Below are 12326 nucleotides of genomic sequence, written 5' to 3'. Positions count from 1 at the left end.
TGTTCATTAATGCACCATAGTTATTGCTCATTAAGTTTAGAGCTTGGTTCGATGCACAGAGACTTAACGGTGGGGGTCTACTACAGACCACCCAACCAAGGGGAAGAGCTAGACCAGGAATTCTTAAGTCAGCTCATGGAGGTAGTGAAGTCAAAGGATGTGGTCACCATGGGGGACCTGAACTTTCCAGACATCTTCTGGGAAGAGCAGTCAGCCAGGTCTGATCGCTTACGTAGGTCCCTAGCCCTAATGCAGGACCTCTGTCTAACCCAGGAGGTGCACAGCCCCACCAGGGAGACACCTTGTTGGACCTGGTGCTGGCCACGGGCGACGACCTGGTGCGGGGGCTGCGGGTGCTCGACCCCCTGGGCGACAGCGATCATCGCCTGCTGGGAGTCACCATCCAGCGCAAGGTGGCAAAGGCTGCAGCAAGGCAGCAGCTCTAGATTTCAGGAGGGCAAACTTCAATGAGCTAAGGAGAATAGTTGGGGAAGCGCTGAGGTCCCGGAGGGGAGGGGAGCCGGGTGTCCAAGGAGAGTGGTCGCTCCCTAGGGAGATGATCCTCCAAGCCCAAAGGGAGGGAATCCCAACATGGATCAAAGGGGGCAGGAGGGCGCAAAAGCCCCCATGGCTCACCAAAAGCATCCGGGAATGTCTCCTAGCTAAAAGGGAGGCACACACCCAACGGCAGGGAGGGGCCATCCCCAGGGAGGACTACACTGTGTTTGCTCGGGGCTGCGGGGGGGTCAGGGAGGCCAAGGCAGAGATGGGACTGGGACTAGCTTCCCGGATCAAGGACAACAAGAAGTCCTTTTTTAAACAATAGGGGGCAAAAAGAAGGTACGGGGTAAGGTGGGGCCCCTGCAGGACATGCTAGAAAACTGGTTGTCACACCAGACAACAAAGCTAACCTATTTAACGACTTCTTTGCGTCCATTTTCCTGAGCAGGGACCAGATCACCCCCACCACCAGGCCCCTCTCAGGCTCCAGGGGAGGCGCACCCAGGCCAAGGGTCAGGGAGGATCTAGTCAGGGAGCATTTGGAGGGACTGGATGTATTTAAATCAGCCAGTCCGGACGATCTCCACCCCCGAGTGCTGAGGGAATTGGCTGCGGTCATTGCGGGACCCCTGGCATGGCTGTACGAGCACTCATGGTGCTCTGGTGTGGGGCCAGAGGACTGGAAGAGGCCAATGTGGTTCCCATCTTCAAAAAGGAAGGAAGGAGGACCCGGGAAACTACAGGCCAGTTAGTCTCACCTCGATCCTGGGCAAGCTTTTTGAGAGAGTTATCCTAGTGCATGACCACGAGGGGCCAGGGGGGAGGTCATGCTTAGGGGCAACCAACACGGGTTCATCAGCGGCAGGTCCTGTCAGACCAACCTGTGGCCTTCTACGACCAGGTCACCAAATCCTTAGACGCAGGGGGAGCAGTGGACATCGTCTTCCTGGACTTTCGGGAGGCCTTCGACACTGTCTCTCACCCCGTTCTTATTAAGAAACTGGGGGCTGTGGTGTCGCCCCCGCACAGTCAGATGTGTCGCCAACTGGCGGGAGGGCCGCACCCAGAGAGCGGTGGTGGACGGGTCATATTCGACCCGGAGGGATGTGGGCAGTGGGGTCCCCCAGGGCTCGGTCCTCGGGCCCGCACTGTTCAACATCTTCATCAGTGACTTGGACGAGGGGGTAAAAAGCACCTGTTCAAATTTGCTGATGACACTAAGATGTGGGGGGAGGTGGGCACGCTAGAAGGAAGGAATAGGCTGCAATTGGACCTAGACAGGTTACGGGGTGGACGGATGAGAACAGGATGTTATTCAACACCGACAAGTGCAAGGTGCTGCACCTGGGAAGGAAGAACCAGCGCCATACCTACAGGCTGGGGAGCTCCCTTCTCATCAGGGCAGAGGCAGAAAAGGATCTTGGAGTCATCATTGACTCCAAGATGAACGTGGGCCGGCAGTGTGGGGACGCGGTCAGGAAGGCCAACCGCACCTTGTCATGCATCCACAGATGCATCTCGAGCAGGGCCAGGGAGGTGATCCTCCCCCTCTGTGCGGCACTGGTCAGGCCGCAGCTGGAGGACTGCGTCCAGTTCTGGGCGCCGCACTTCAGGAGGGATATGGACAGCATGGAGAGGGTCCAGAGGAGGCCACTCGCATGGTCAGGGGGCAGCAGGGCAGGCCCTACGAGGAGAGGCGACAGGACCTGAACCTGTTCAGCCTCCACAAGAGACGGCTGAGGGGGATCTAGTGGCCTGTAACAAACTAGTCAGGGGGGACCAGCAGGCACTGGGGGAGTCCCTGTTCCCCCGAGCACTGCCAGGAGTGACCAGGAATAATGGTCACAAGCTGGTGGAGGGGAGATTCAGACTAGACATCAGGAGGCGTGACTTCACAGTTAGGGCGGCTAGGATCTGGAACCAACTTCCAAGAGAAGTGGTGCTGGCTCCTACCCTGGGGGTCTTTAAGACAAGGCTTGACAATCACCTTGCTGGGAATGTTTGACTCCAATACTCTTTCCTGCCATGGCAGGGGGTCGGACTTGATGATCTGCTCAGGTCCCTTCCCACCCTGCTATGAAAGTATGAAACTATGAAACTTGTGCTACTGTCCAGTAGTGCCAGCACATTGGTTTTTTCCTCCAACATTAACTGCACACTAGCCTAATACTACTGCACAGTAATGCATTAGTGTGGGTTTTGCCCGGCACGCTACTGTGCAGTGTTATTAGGCTACTGTGTGGTTACGGTCTCATGTAGACGCACCCACAGAAAGGCACTGGTCTTGCTATTGGGTCTAGATGGGTTAATCTAGTAGTGAATCCACCTAAATGTAAATATTCATATTCCCATGAATTCAGGATGTCCAGTAGTCTCCCAGCTTCTTGATGTCCTAAGGGTTAGGCATTGCATAACTCTTCTTCCACATACAACTCCAAATGGAGCCTGCTCCTTCTCCCATGAGTGCACACTAGAGCAGACAATGAGTGGGAAGGGAAACAGAGACATGAAGCAACTTGCTCAGTGTCATGTAGCAGGACCCTGGCAGAGATGGGAAACGATGGCTTAAACTCACCATTGGGATCTCATCATTGGCACACTGCCTCTACAGCATCCCTCTGGGTTTCAATACTTGCATAATTGAGATCAAAGTCCTAAGCCTTTAGAAGTCATCCTCACAACATTATTCACTGAGTTACATTTATTTAAAAAAAATATATATATATCTACTGCACTTTACCAGCTAATCAGAAGTAATAAAAAAATGGGTACGTGGCCTCCTGAACTTAAAACGTGGTCCAATATATTTGAAAACAAAAGAATGGTACAGCCAGGGAATTGTTCACTCATTTTTGCATGGCGCATAGGTGCAAAACCCAAGAGAACCATCTATGAGAACAGTGCACTACGAGAGAACAGAAACCTCAAGTCTGGTAAAAGAAATGCCAGGTATGGGCTGGAGCGACGGAGGTGTGGTTCAGCAGGGTCACACTTCGGTTTGGTGAAATTAAAGACCACACCATTCAGCTGGTAGAAACCATGATAGCTTCATTTCAAGCAGCTGAACTATGCTCATTTATGTCAGTTGAGTATATATTCCAAAACCCAGTGGAAATGCTTTCTTTATCTTCTTTCCATTTTTTAAGTCCAATGGAACAGTATCTTTATTAAGAATATCCATCCATCCATCCATCCATCCCTTTGTGTAGTACTTGCAACCAAACATTACCATACCTTGCCAGGGCATGACAAGCTTTAAGTTAAAACTACCTAGAAACAATTTGGTAGCAGATCTATTTTTGCTGTCGGGGTAAAAAAATGCAGAAAGAGAATAACAGAAATGGTGCAAATGGCTTCGGCTTTAACATTCTTTGCAGCTTCATGCATCTTCTAATGGCAAAGGGCAAATTTGGACATCCTTCTTTTTTTGTCCTCCTGTTTCTCCTATACCACCTAAATGGAGTCACTCATATGATAGACAAGGGAAATATATGTCGGCAGGTAAGTATATGCATATGGGGGGGTGTGTGTGCATGCGTACACATGCATCATTTGTGAATTGACCTATCTTGGAAGAATTGCAGCCGATTCCGTTGGTACTGGGGAACGGTACCAGTTCCAACTTGTATCTGGAAAGCTACGGTGTTCCCTGGAAGGATCACGGAGTGCATATGGGATCTTTAGGGGATCAAGCTACCTACTAAGCTGAACATGTACAGGACATTGCTACTGATAACTCTGCTGGATGGATGTGAGATGTGGACTGTATACAGAAGACACATCCAGGAGCTGGAGAGACTGCACTAGAGATCTCTCCTTACCTTGCATCCGGGTAATGGGCCTGATAAAATGATAACATCAGACGTTTTGCAGCAGACTTATTGCAGGAGTATAGAAGGGCTACTTGTGAGGGCACAGCTCATCTAGTCTGGATAGGCTGGCTGGCTGGATGAGATGCAAATGCTGCCTCAGGAACTGCAGCTTGGCAGAAGGAAGCAAGGCTTAGGGAGTATTTTGAGGATGCTATTAAGTGACCCCTGGCATAACGCAACATACCAGCAGACTGTTGGGAATTTAGCTGTTGGCTGGCTCCAGTGGTGCACCGAGGTAAAAGACATTTGTGACACATTTTGAACGGCAATGGGCGTGTGTAGATGAACTGGGGGCCATAAATTGAAGCCGTGAGTTTTAAAAAACACTGCTTCAATTTAGGGCTGATTAAACCCCTGTGTTGTGCACACACCCTGCTGACTTACCTGCCTCCCCAGCGGGGAGGAGACATTGAGTTGCCGGCAGGTGGAGCAGACCCTGGGCTGCAGGGAGGAGAGGGGGTGGTGTTTCCCTCTGTGGCACCATTGCCCCCCAACCAGATGGCACCTGCCCCCAGGCACCTGGCTCGGGTGGTCCCGGGAGGCACTGCAGGCATGGAGGGAAGCACCAGGCCCCTGTGCAGCTCAGGCAGGCAGGCAGGCTCCAGGGGGGGAGGGCAGGGGAAGATCAGGCTTGCTGCTTTTCTTAGGCAGATCCTGCTTTCCCGGGCTGCTGCCAGGCTGCCTGCAGGGCTTCCTACAGAGCCGCAGAGCTGCACAGACCCCGATGCTTCGCTCCGCAGCTGTAAGGGCAGCAAACTAAAACTCCTCAAAGGAGTTTGCTGCACCCCAAGTCATTTAAGGTGCATTACACCACCGAATTTCCTATTGATGCGGCTGGAATTAATGTGTAATACACAGCCGAGGCGTGCAAACACCGACACCATTAAAGCGGTGCAAAAGCATTTAGCCCACTTTAATGTATTATGCACACATGCTTCATGACATGCTAGCAAACTGGAAAAGTGCATGATGCAAGATGTACAAGATGGGTAGAGGTTGCATATGGGCCTTCTCATTCACTGAGCTATGTCTCATGAACTCATCCTTCCCCAGCTTCCATCGGCGTGCTTGGTTTTCAAAGTTACATAGGAACACTTCTGGAAGATCTCCGTCTTTGCAGTGAGAGAAGGCTGGGGTGTTCAGTCGGGGGGCTGGAGGTGCAGTTGGTGCTGGCTGAGCGCCTGCGGCTCCAGCGCTGGACTTCATCTTGACTACTAAGAGATTGTGTTTGTGCTTGAGCCTGGCCTCTTCGGCTTCATGCTCATGCTGGCGCTGGGCCTCCAGCTCCATCCTCTTCAGCTGTAGCTCATGCTTGAGCTTGCACTCCTCAGCTTCTAGCTGCAGCTGGTATTTCCAGAAGTCCCACACAGAGGATGGCCCCTCGGGGCTCCCAGTGAGTTCAGGATGGACCCGTGGAGGTGATCTTGCGGCCTGGTCATTATCACGCAGGATCTTAATCAGGTTTTCTCTCTTTTGCTCCTTCCTCACTGGAAGGCCTATCTCTTTCATCACCTCTTTGAAGTCAGCCACAGTCATGTGGTCATACTTATCAGTCATCCTACACTGTCCAGTTGACCCAATGCCAAATTAGAGATTGTTTGCTATGGGGTTTTCAGTGACTTTATTCCTTTCCCAAAATTATGCCTTCAAGATATCAGGTTGTCAGATCCCACCACGTTGTCTACACACGGCCTTAAGCACCCACGGCACCTTAATGGCACGCCTGCTACCCTACTGCTGCTGCCCTTGTTGCACAATGATGATGATGACATAAATGTGCATGTACATGGATCACACCCAGGGGCCTTGTTCCAGTATATGTGTGCATATATACACACATTAAATATAATATCCCATATATTATATATAATGTTATATTATTTGATATATAATATATAAATTGGAGATAGATAGATAGAAAGATAGATAGCTAGATAGAGAATCATAGAAAATGAGGGCTGGAAGGGACCTCAGGAGGTCACATCCAGTCCAAACCCCTGCTCCAAGAAGGACCAGCCCCAACTACATCATCCCAGCCAAGGCTTTGTCTACCCGGGTCTTAAAAACCTCCAAGGGTGAAGATTACACCACCTTTCCAGGTAACAGTGCTTCCGGTGTCCCAGTGCTTCACCACCCTCCTTGTGAGAAAGTTTTTCCAAATATCCAACCTCAACTTCCCTTGCTGGAGCTTGAGCCCATTGCTTCTTCTCCTGTCGTCTGCCCCCACTGAGACCAGCCCAGCTCCCTCCTCTTTGTAATATATATATGGACTTTGTTGGAGAAGGGTGTCTGGATTACTGCACTATATGGTGTTTGGGCATAAGCCATATGATGGAGGGGATATACACATGCACATATACATGCATATACATTTTACAGATACGTACATATAACTTGCATCTTTGTGTATACGTATGTACAGGTGTATGCATGTGTATATCCCCCCCATCATATGGCTCATGTCCAAAGATGCTTCAATGGATGCTATATGATTCCTGAATTGCATACACAGACTTCACACTTAGTTCCCCCCTCCTCTTTAAGTAGAGGCACAAATAGGGTTTTGTAGAGGTAGGGAAAAATTTCAAGGGGGCTCTACCCTGGCACAGGGACCCTGCTGGCTGTGCCATGCTGTGGGCTTCTTGCCTTAAGCTCCAAAGCAGGATGTTTAAAAGTCTTTCCAGCATCTGTTGTAATTACAATAATTTAATACACAGGGATAATTTCTCCTTCCTGTCCCCTGAGTACCGGCCCTTCTGTGTCCTGCTGGGCTGCCTGAGAAGAGTACTTGACCTAGGAGTTTTGAGCATGATCACGTCCTTTTAAAGGACATTGAATTATTGAGCTGATCTCAGATTTACAAGAGAATCTGTCCCCCCTTCCCCCCCCAAGTTGACAGCTGCTGGGAAGAGCTTAATAGTCAGTAATGGGACTTGCATTAGCTGGTCACAAAAGCCACCTCTCTCCCATATTCCTTTATTTGCTTGTCCAAATTGATGCACATACACACACAGAACCAGCTGCTTCAGCTCTGGAGAATTGGCCCAGCTGTGAGCTTATCTCCTCTATCGGCATCCCAGGCTCAGCGCCGCTGACAGCGCAGAAATGTTTATGCGGGGACGCTGTGGGAACACAACACTGTGTTTGCAGAGTTTGCCGGTGCCTTGTTTTCTGCAGAGAGTGATTAGCAGCGGGAACCACTTACCTAAATCATGTAGCCAACAGCCACAGTGTAAAGCACTGTGGATCAGAAAGGTCAGGCAATGGGCAGCGAGAGGCTGTGCTGACGTTGCAAAGCAGAAAAGCCGAGTCAATGCCAGTATAAGTCATCGTGGGCACTGGAACAGCACATGAATTCAGTACTCAGCAGGCCAGGCACGGAGCCGGTGGTAAGTGCTCTTCTCCCCTAAACTGCAGCAGAGTGAGATGCTTTCATATCTGCTGAGGGTCTGGAGCAGTGAATGCAGACCAGTGGCTGGGTCTCTAACCTGAGACACTTCCACAGCACTCGGAGAACCCGTCCTCTGAAAGGCAGGCCCCTTCCAGCTGTCTCAGCCTTGGACTCAACAGTGGGCTTGGAGCAAAAATCTCAAGTCACCTTGGACAAATTAACTGCTGCCCTTTTCTTTTTTTTTAATACCCTCAGAAAATATCCAAGGAGAAGGTCACAGTTTCTGCAAATGCACTTGTCATTCCCATTTGCACCTAGCAGATGGGTTGCAAATGGGCGAAATTCGACTCGTGCTGCTGAGTTCTGGCGGATACATAAATCTCAGCATCTTGCTTCTGTTCTTCTCGTGGCAGGACTGTGCAAATGTTTCCAGCGTGAACCCTCAGGGGAATTTCAAACCCAGCATCCAGGAATGCTCAAGCATCCTTGGGGCTGAGGATATTTATGCCAAAAAGGTGATCACTTGAATGTTTCCACCAGCTGGCTTCATAGGTAACCACCTATGTGCTTTATTCTTAGCATCAGCAGGAATGATAGGGCACCTACACATGTGCAGTGAGGCTGCTCCAATGCACTGTAATTACAGTGCGATGGAGCGGACTCAATTAGTTAAGCCTGTTGGAGTGTGGTAATTACCAATGTCATGTGTATCAGAGTCCCTGCACTGAAAAATAGTGGCGGGGTGCTTTCACTAAAGCACATTCGACTAGCTATAGTTAAAGTGCCCCTGTCTCCATTTTTCAGCATGGGGAGGCTGATACACATATTGCTCCAGGTGCTTTAATTAGAGTGGCTCTCAGAGTCACTTTAATTAAAGCGCTCTCTCCCACTCCCAGAGCATGTGTATGAATGCCCATAGAAACCTATTTAGGGGTGGTTATAGAGGTCACTCAGGGCCAAATCCTGTTTTGTCTTCACACACTAAAGCGGTGTGTATGTAGCTACTGTTTTTGGCATTTAGATGGAGCTTAGATTCTGTTTCCACTTGGGTGGCCGTGCTTAAATCTGTTCCATCAAAGGTGGGAATAGAAACTACATCTGTATAGGTGTCACTTGGCTGGGGTTAGATAGTTGGGGCTGGTCCTACTTTGAACAGGGGATTGGACTAGATGTGACCTCCTAAAGTCTCTTGCAACCCTCATTTTCTCTGACTCTATGGGTCTGTCTACATGAGATGCTTAACTGTGCATTAGACTAATCTAATGCACAGTAAACCATAAGCATCTACATGTGCACAGGAATTAATGCACAGCAGATTAGTCTAATGTGCTGTTTTCTAGTACCTGTAGATGCAGGTACTAAAAATTAGCGCATTAGACCGTTCACATGTAGATGCTGACTGGGAGCAAATTGCTTCTGGTTAACCTAGGCAGCAGGGGGCCACAGGGAGTGGCTGTCCCAGCTCGGCGGGATGCTGCCTCCAAGCCACGTGAGGATCAGGATAGGTCCTGTTCCCCCTGCCAGCCTAAGGCTGGCATCTGGGGGAGCCTGGATCTCCCCTTGGCTGCTGAAAATGGGCAGAGCAGGGCAGGGGCAGCCCTAAACTGAACTGCTCTTCTCGGGAGCAAATTTGCTCCTGACAGGCACGCTTGCAGATGTATGTGGGGGCCCAATTTAATGTGCCTAAATTTTCTGGGCAGAAAATTCAGGCACATTAATAATTACATTATTAGACCTGCTTTATGGTTCTAAAATGACCCGACCCACCTCTGGTCATTGGATAATGCTGATTCAAAGCCTTGAATTGTTCAAGTACCACTTGGGAAAAGCATTTTTAGCACAGGCTGGAACTTCTGGTCAAAACTAGGCAGCAAGATCCTGAAGGAGCCAAGAGACAGGTAGTTCAAGCACTCACCTGGATGGAGGAGAAGGAGGTTCAAAGCTCTTCTCTGCTGCCCTCTCACAGCCTGGGTGAGTGCCATAACCATGCAATTATGGGCTATTCTGTGCTGAGTTTTTCCTGTTGGACCTGTTGCACTTTAAACAATGAATTAAGCAGTCATTAGAGCATAGAGATGAATCTGAGTATACCTTACCCCTGAGAAGTTCCTGGATGGGCTCTTTGCTCTCCAGGGATGGGCCTTTCTCTATCTCCTGTAGTTTTTGGCAAAAAACCCAAAAGTGTGTCCAATTTATTTGGATGTAGACTGGAAACTTTTTTGAAAGCTCAAAGCTTTCTGGGATGGGAAAAATGTTTCCCACCTGTATCTAATGGCAACCTCGCTCACCTTTAGCAAAACAGAGCTGTTGGGGAGGCATGCGCACAACATTATATGGGTTTGCATAAGAGCTATATTCACCAGATTTGCCCTCCCTACACCCAAAAAAACAGGAGAAGTCATCCCAAAAGGGGCTGCTGTGCTATCCCTGGCACAACCCCATTTCTACAGCATTGCATTGCATCCACTGAAATATCCTGAGTGAGATTAAAAATGCAGGTTTCCTCCGGGATTGTTTGTACCGTACCTGACTCCTCCCCACCCACCTTTTATCTTTAACTGGGGACTCTGGTCTGCATTCCCTTTAAAGAGAACAGATGATCTCTGGTTAAAGAAAACTCTAATAGGTGCAGAATCGTATGAATGGGTAAGAACAAAGTAGACACGTTTCTCAGATCTAATCTTTTATGACCTCTGTGCAACTGTTAATGATTCTCAGAAACCCTCCGTGCCTTTCCTTCTGTCCAGAGTCCAATATATGCAAAGCAGAACATGGAAGGAAGTTCATGAGGATGATGAGATCAAGGGTGGGTCAACCACTGCCTCTCCCACTGACCAACACTGCCTCATTGCTTCCATGTGTTCCCCCCGTCTGTCTGTATGCATCTGTTGCCCATTGTCTGGTACTGAGATTGCAAGCCCTGCAGTCTAGGGGACTATCCTTTTTGTTTGTGTTTATGCATTGCTTAAAACAATGGGGCCCTGGTCCCTTAACGGAGAGCTCCCTAGCCCTGTCGGCACAGATAAAAAGCAATCATAATAATTATAATCATTACTATCATCCTCATATCTAACAGCAACCATATTTAGTCACGTAATAGCCAAGCTCATGTAATAGCTGTACCCCTGAGTAGTACCTCAACATTTTAAAAAACAAATAATTTGTGTAAATGGCTGCACACAAGTTTCTAAAGAAGCAGATTAAAAAAAATGTCTTGCTTAGAAAACATGATGTGTTAAGGAATGGAAAGCACCCAAGTGGGAGACCGACCCTACATGATGCTATTAACACCATGGCTGTAGGTTTGATCCTTGGTTGGACTAGATCAGGGGCTCCCAAACTGTGGCACACGTGCCCCTGGGGGTACACAAGACATTTCTGGGGGGTACATGGGAGAAATTGTATAATGGTGGATTTAATTTTCATTATAATAATAATTGGTATTTACTCGCTGTAATTACAGTGCATCGGAGCACTTGATTAATTGAGCCTGCTGGGGTGTGGTAATTACTGCACTCCAGCAACCTCCAGCGTCTCATGTATCAGTGTCCCCAAGCTTCAAAATGGTGGTGGGGGTGCTTAATTTAAAGCTTGTTCAATGAGATTTAGATAAAGAGCCCCCACTGCCATTTTAAAGCACAGGGACGCTGGTACACAAGACACTCTGGGAGCTTTAATTAGAGCAGCTCTTAGAGCCACTATAATTAAAGTGTCCCTCCCCCACTCCTGGAGCACATGTATAAACACCTTAAGTCATTAAGTATGGTGGTAGGGATAGGCAGGCAGGTGGTAAATCTGGAAGGAGGTATGCAATAAGAAAAAGTTTGGGAACCTTTGGACTAGATGAGCTCTTCAGGTCCCTTGTAGCCTTACTTCTCTATGATGTGGCAGTTAGCTTTTCTATGGTCCATTAGTTCCCCTTTGTGTTTAGTCTGTATGATTGTATAAGATGGGGAACTACAGATGGATGCTCAAAAAAAAGAGTTACAGCTTCCTTGGTCATTTTGGGGAGTGTGCAATGATCATACACTCATTTTTGGTGGCAACGTTTTCAGGGGAAAATGTGGCTATGACACAAGTAAATACGGTATTTAAACTCTTGAAAGCAAACACAATAAACCAACATGAGGTCAAGAAGCATGTTTCTCACCATCATTTCCATAACACCATGGCGTGGTAAAACAAGGTCTCATGGAGCTCCTGTAGAATTAACGGCCCAACACTGGAGCCCAAATGGCCAAGACAGGTAGCAGAGATGTGGTCACGGCCTACAGCAGAAGTGGTCAAAAAAGACATGAAAATATTGACCCAATCTCCATGTGAAGCTCAGGGATCCTGACATGAAGTGGAAAGCTCTTGATTTCCAGAGATAAACCCTCCCAACAGATGTTGGATGGGATCCTAGACGAGAAGGGGCCTGTTTTAGTACCAGTGCAGAGGAGGACCACATTTTTTTTCTGGGAAAGATAACGTTACAGGATTCTTCTCACTGAGATGCTCTTTTGTTCCTGGCTTCACTTTGGCAATTACATGATTCAGGGCCTGATTCTTCCTCAGACTCA

General features: G+C 48.6%; 1 long non-coding RNA gene across 1 annotated transcript; it reads right to left on the bottom strand.

The window, feature by feature from the left end:
* Positions 1–5342: 5342 nt before the first annotated feature.
* On the bottom strand, positions 5343–10268 carry LOC149865174 (uncharacterized). The gene is made up of 3 exons (XR_016442734.1): positions 9680–10268; positions 7579–7784; positions 5343–7495 (listed from the first exon to the last, which is right to left on the bottom strand). It is a non-coding gene; the product is annotated as an uncharacterized LOC149865174 (long non-coding RNA).
* Positions 10269–12326: the final 2058 nt, after the last annotated feature.

This window comes from Crocodylus siamensis, chromosome 5 (assembly GCF_052110815.1).
Source record: "Crocodylus siamensis isolate JL-2025a chromosome 5, ASM5211081v1, whole genome shotgun sequence".
In the NCBI taxonomy this organism is placed as follows: domain Eukaryota; kingdom Metazoa; phylum Chordata; order Crocodylia; family Crocodylidae; genus Crocodylus; species Crocodylus siamensis.
Note: the sequence above shows the minus strand (reverse complement) of the source record. Positions and strands in the feature narration are given on the sequence as shown.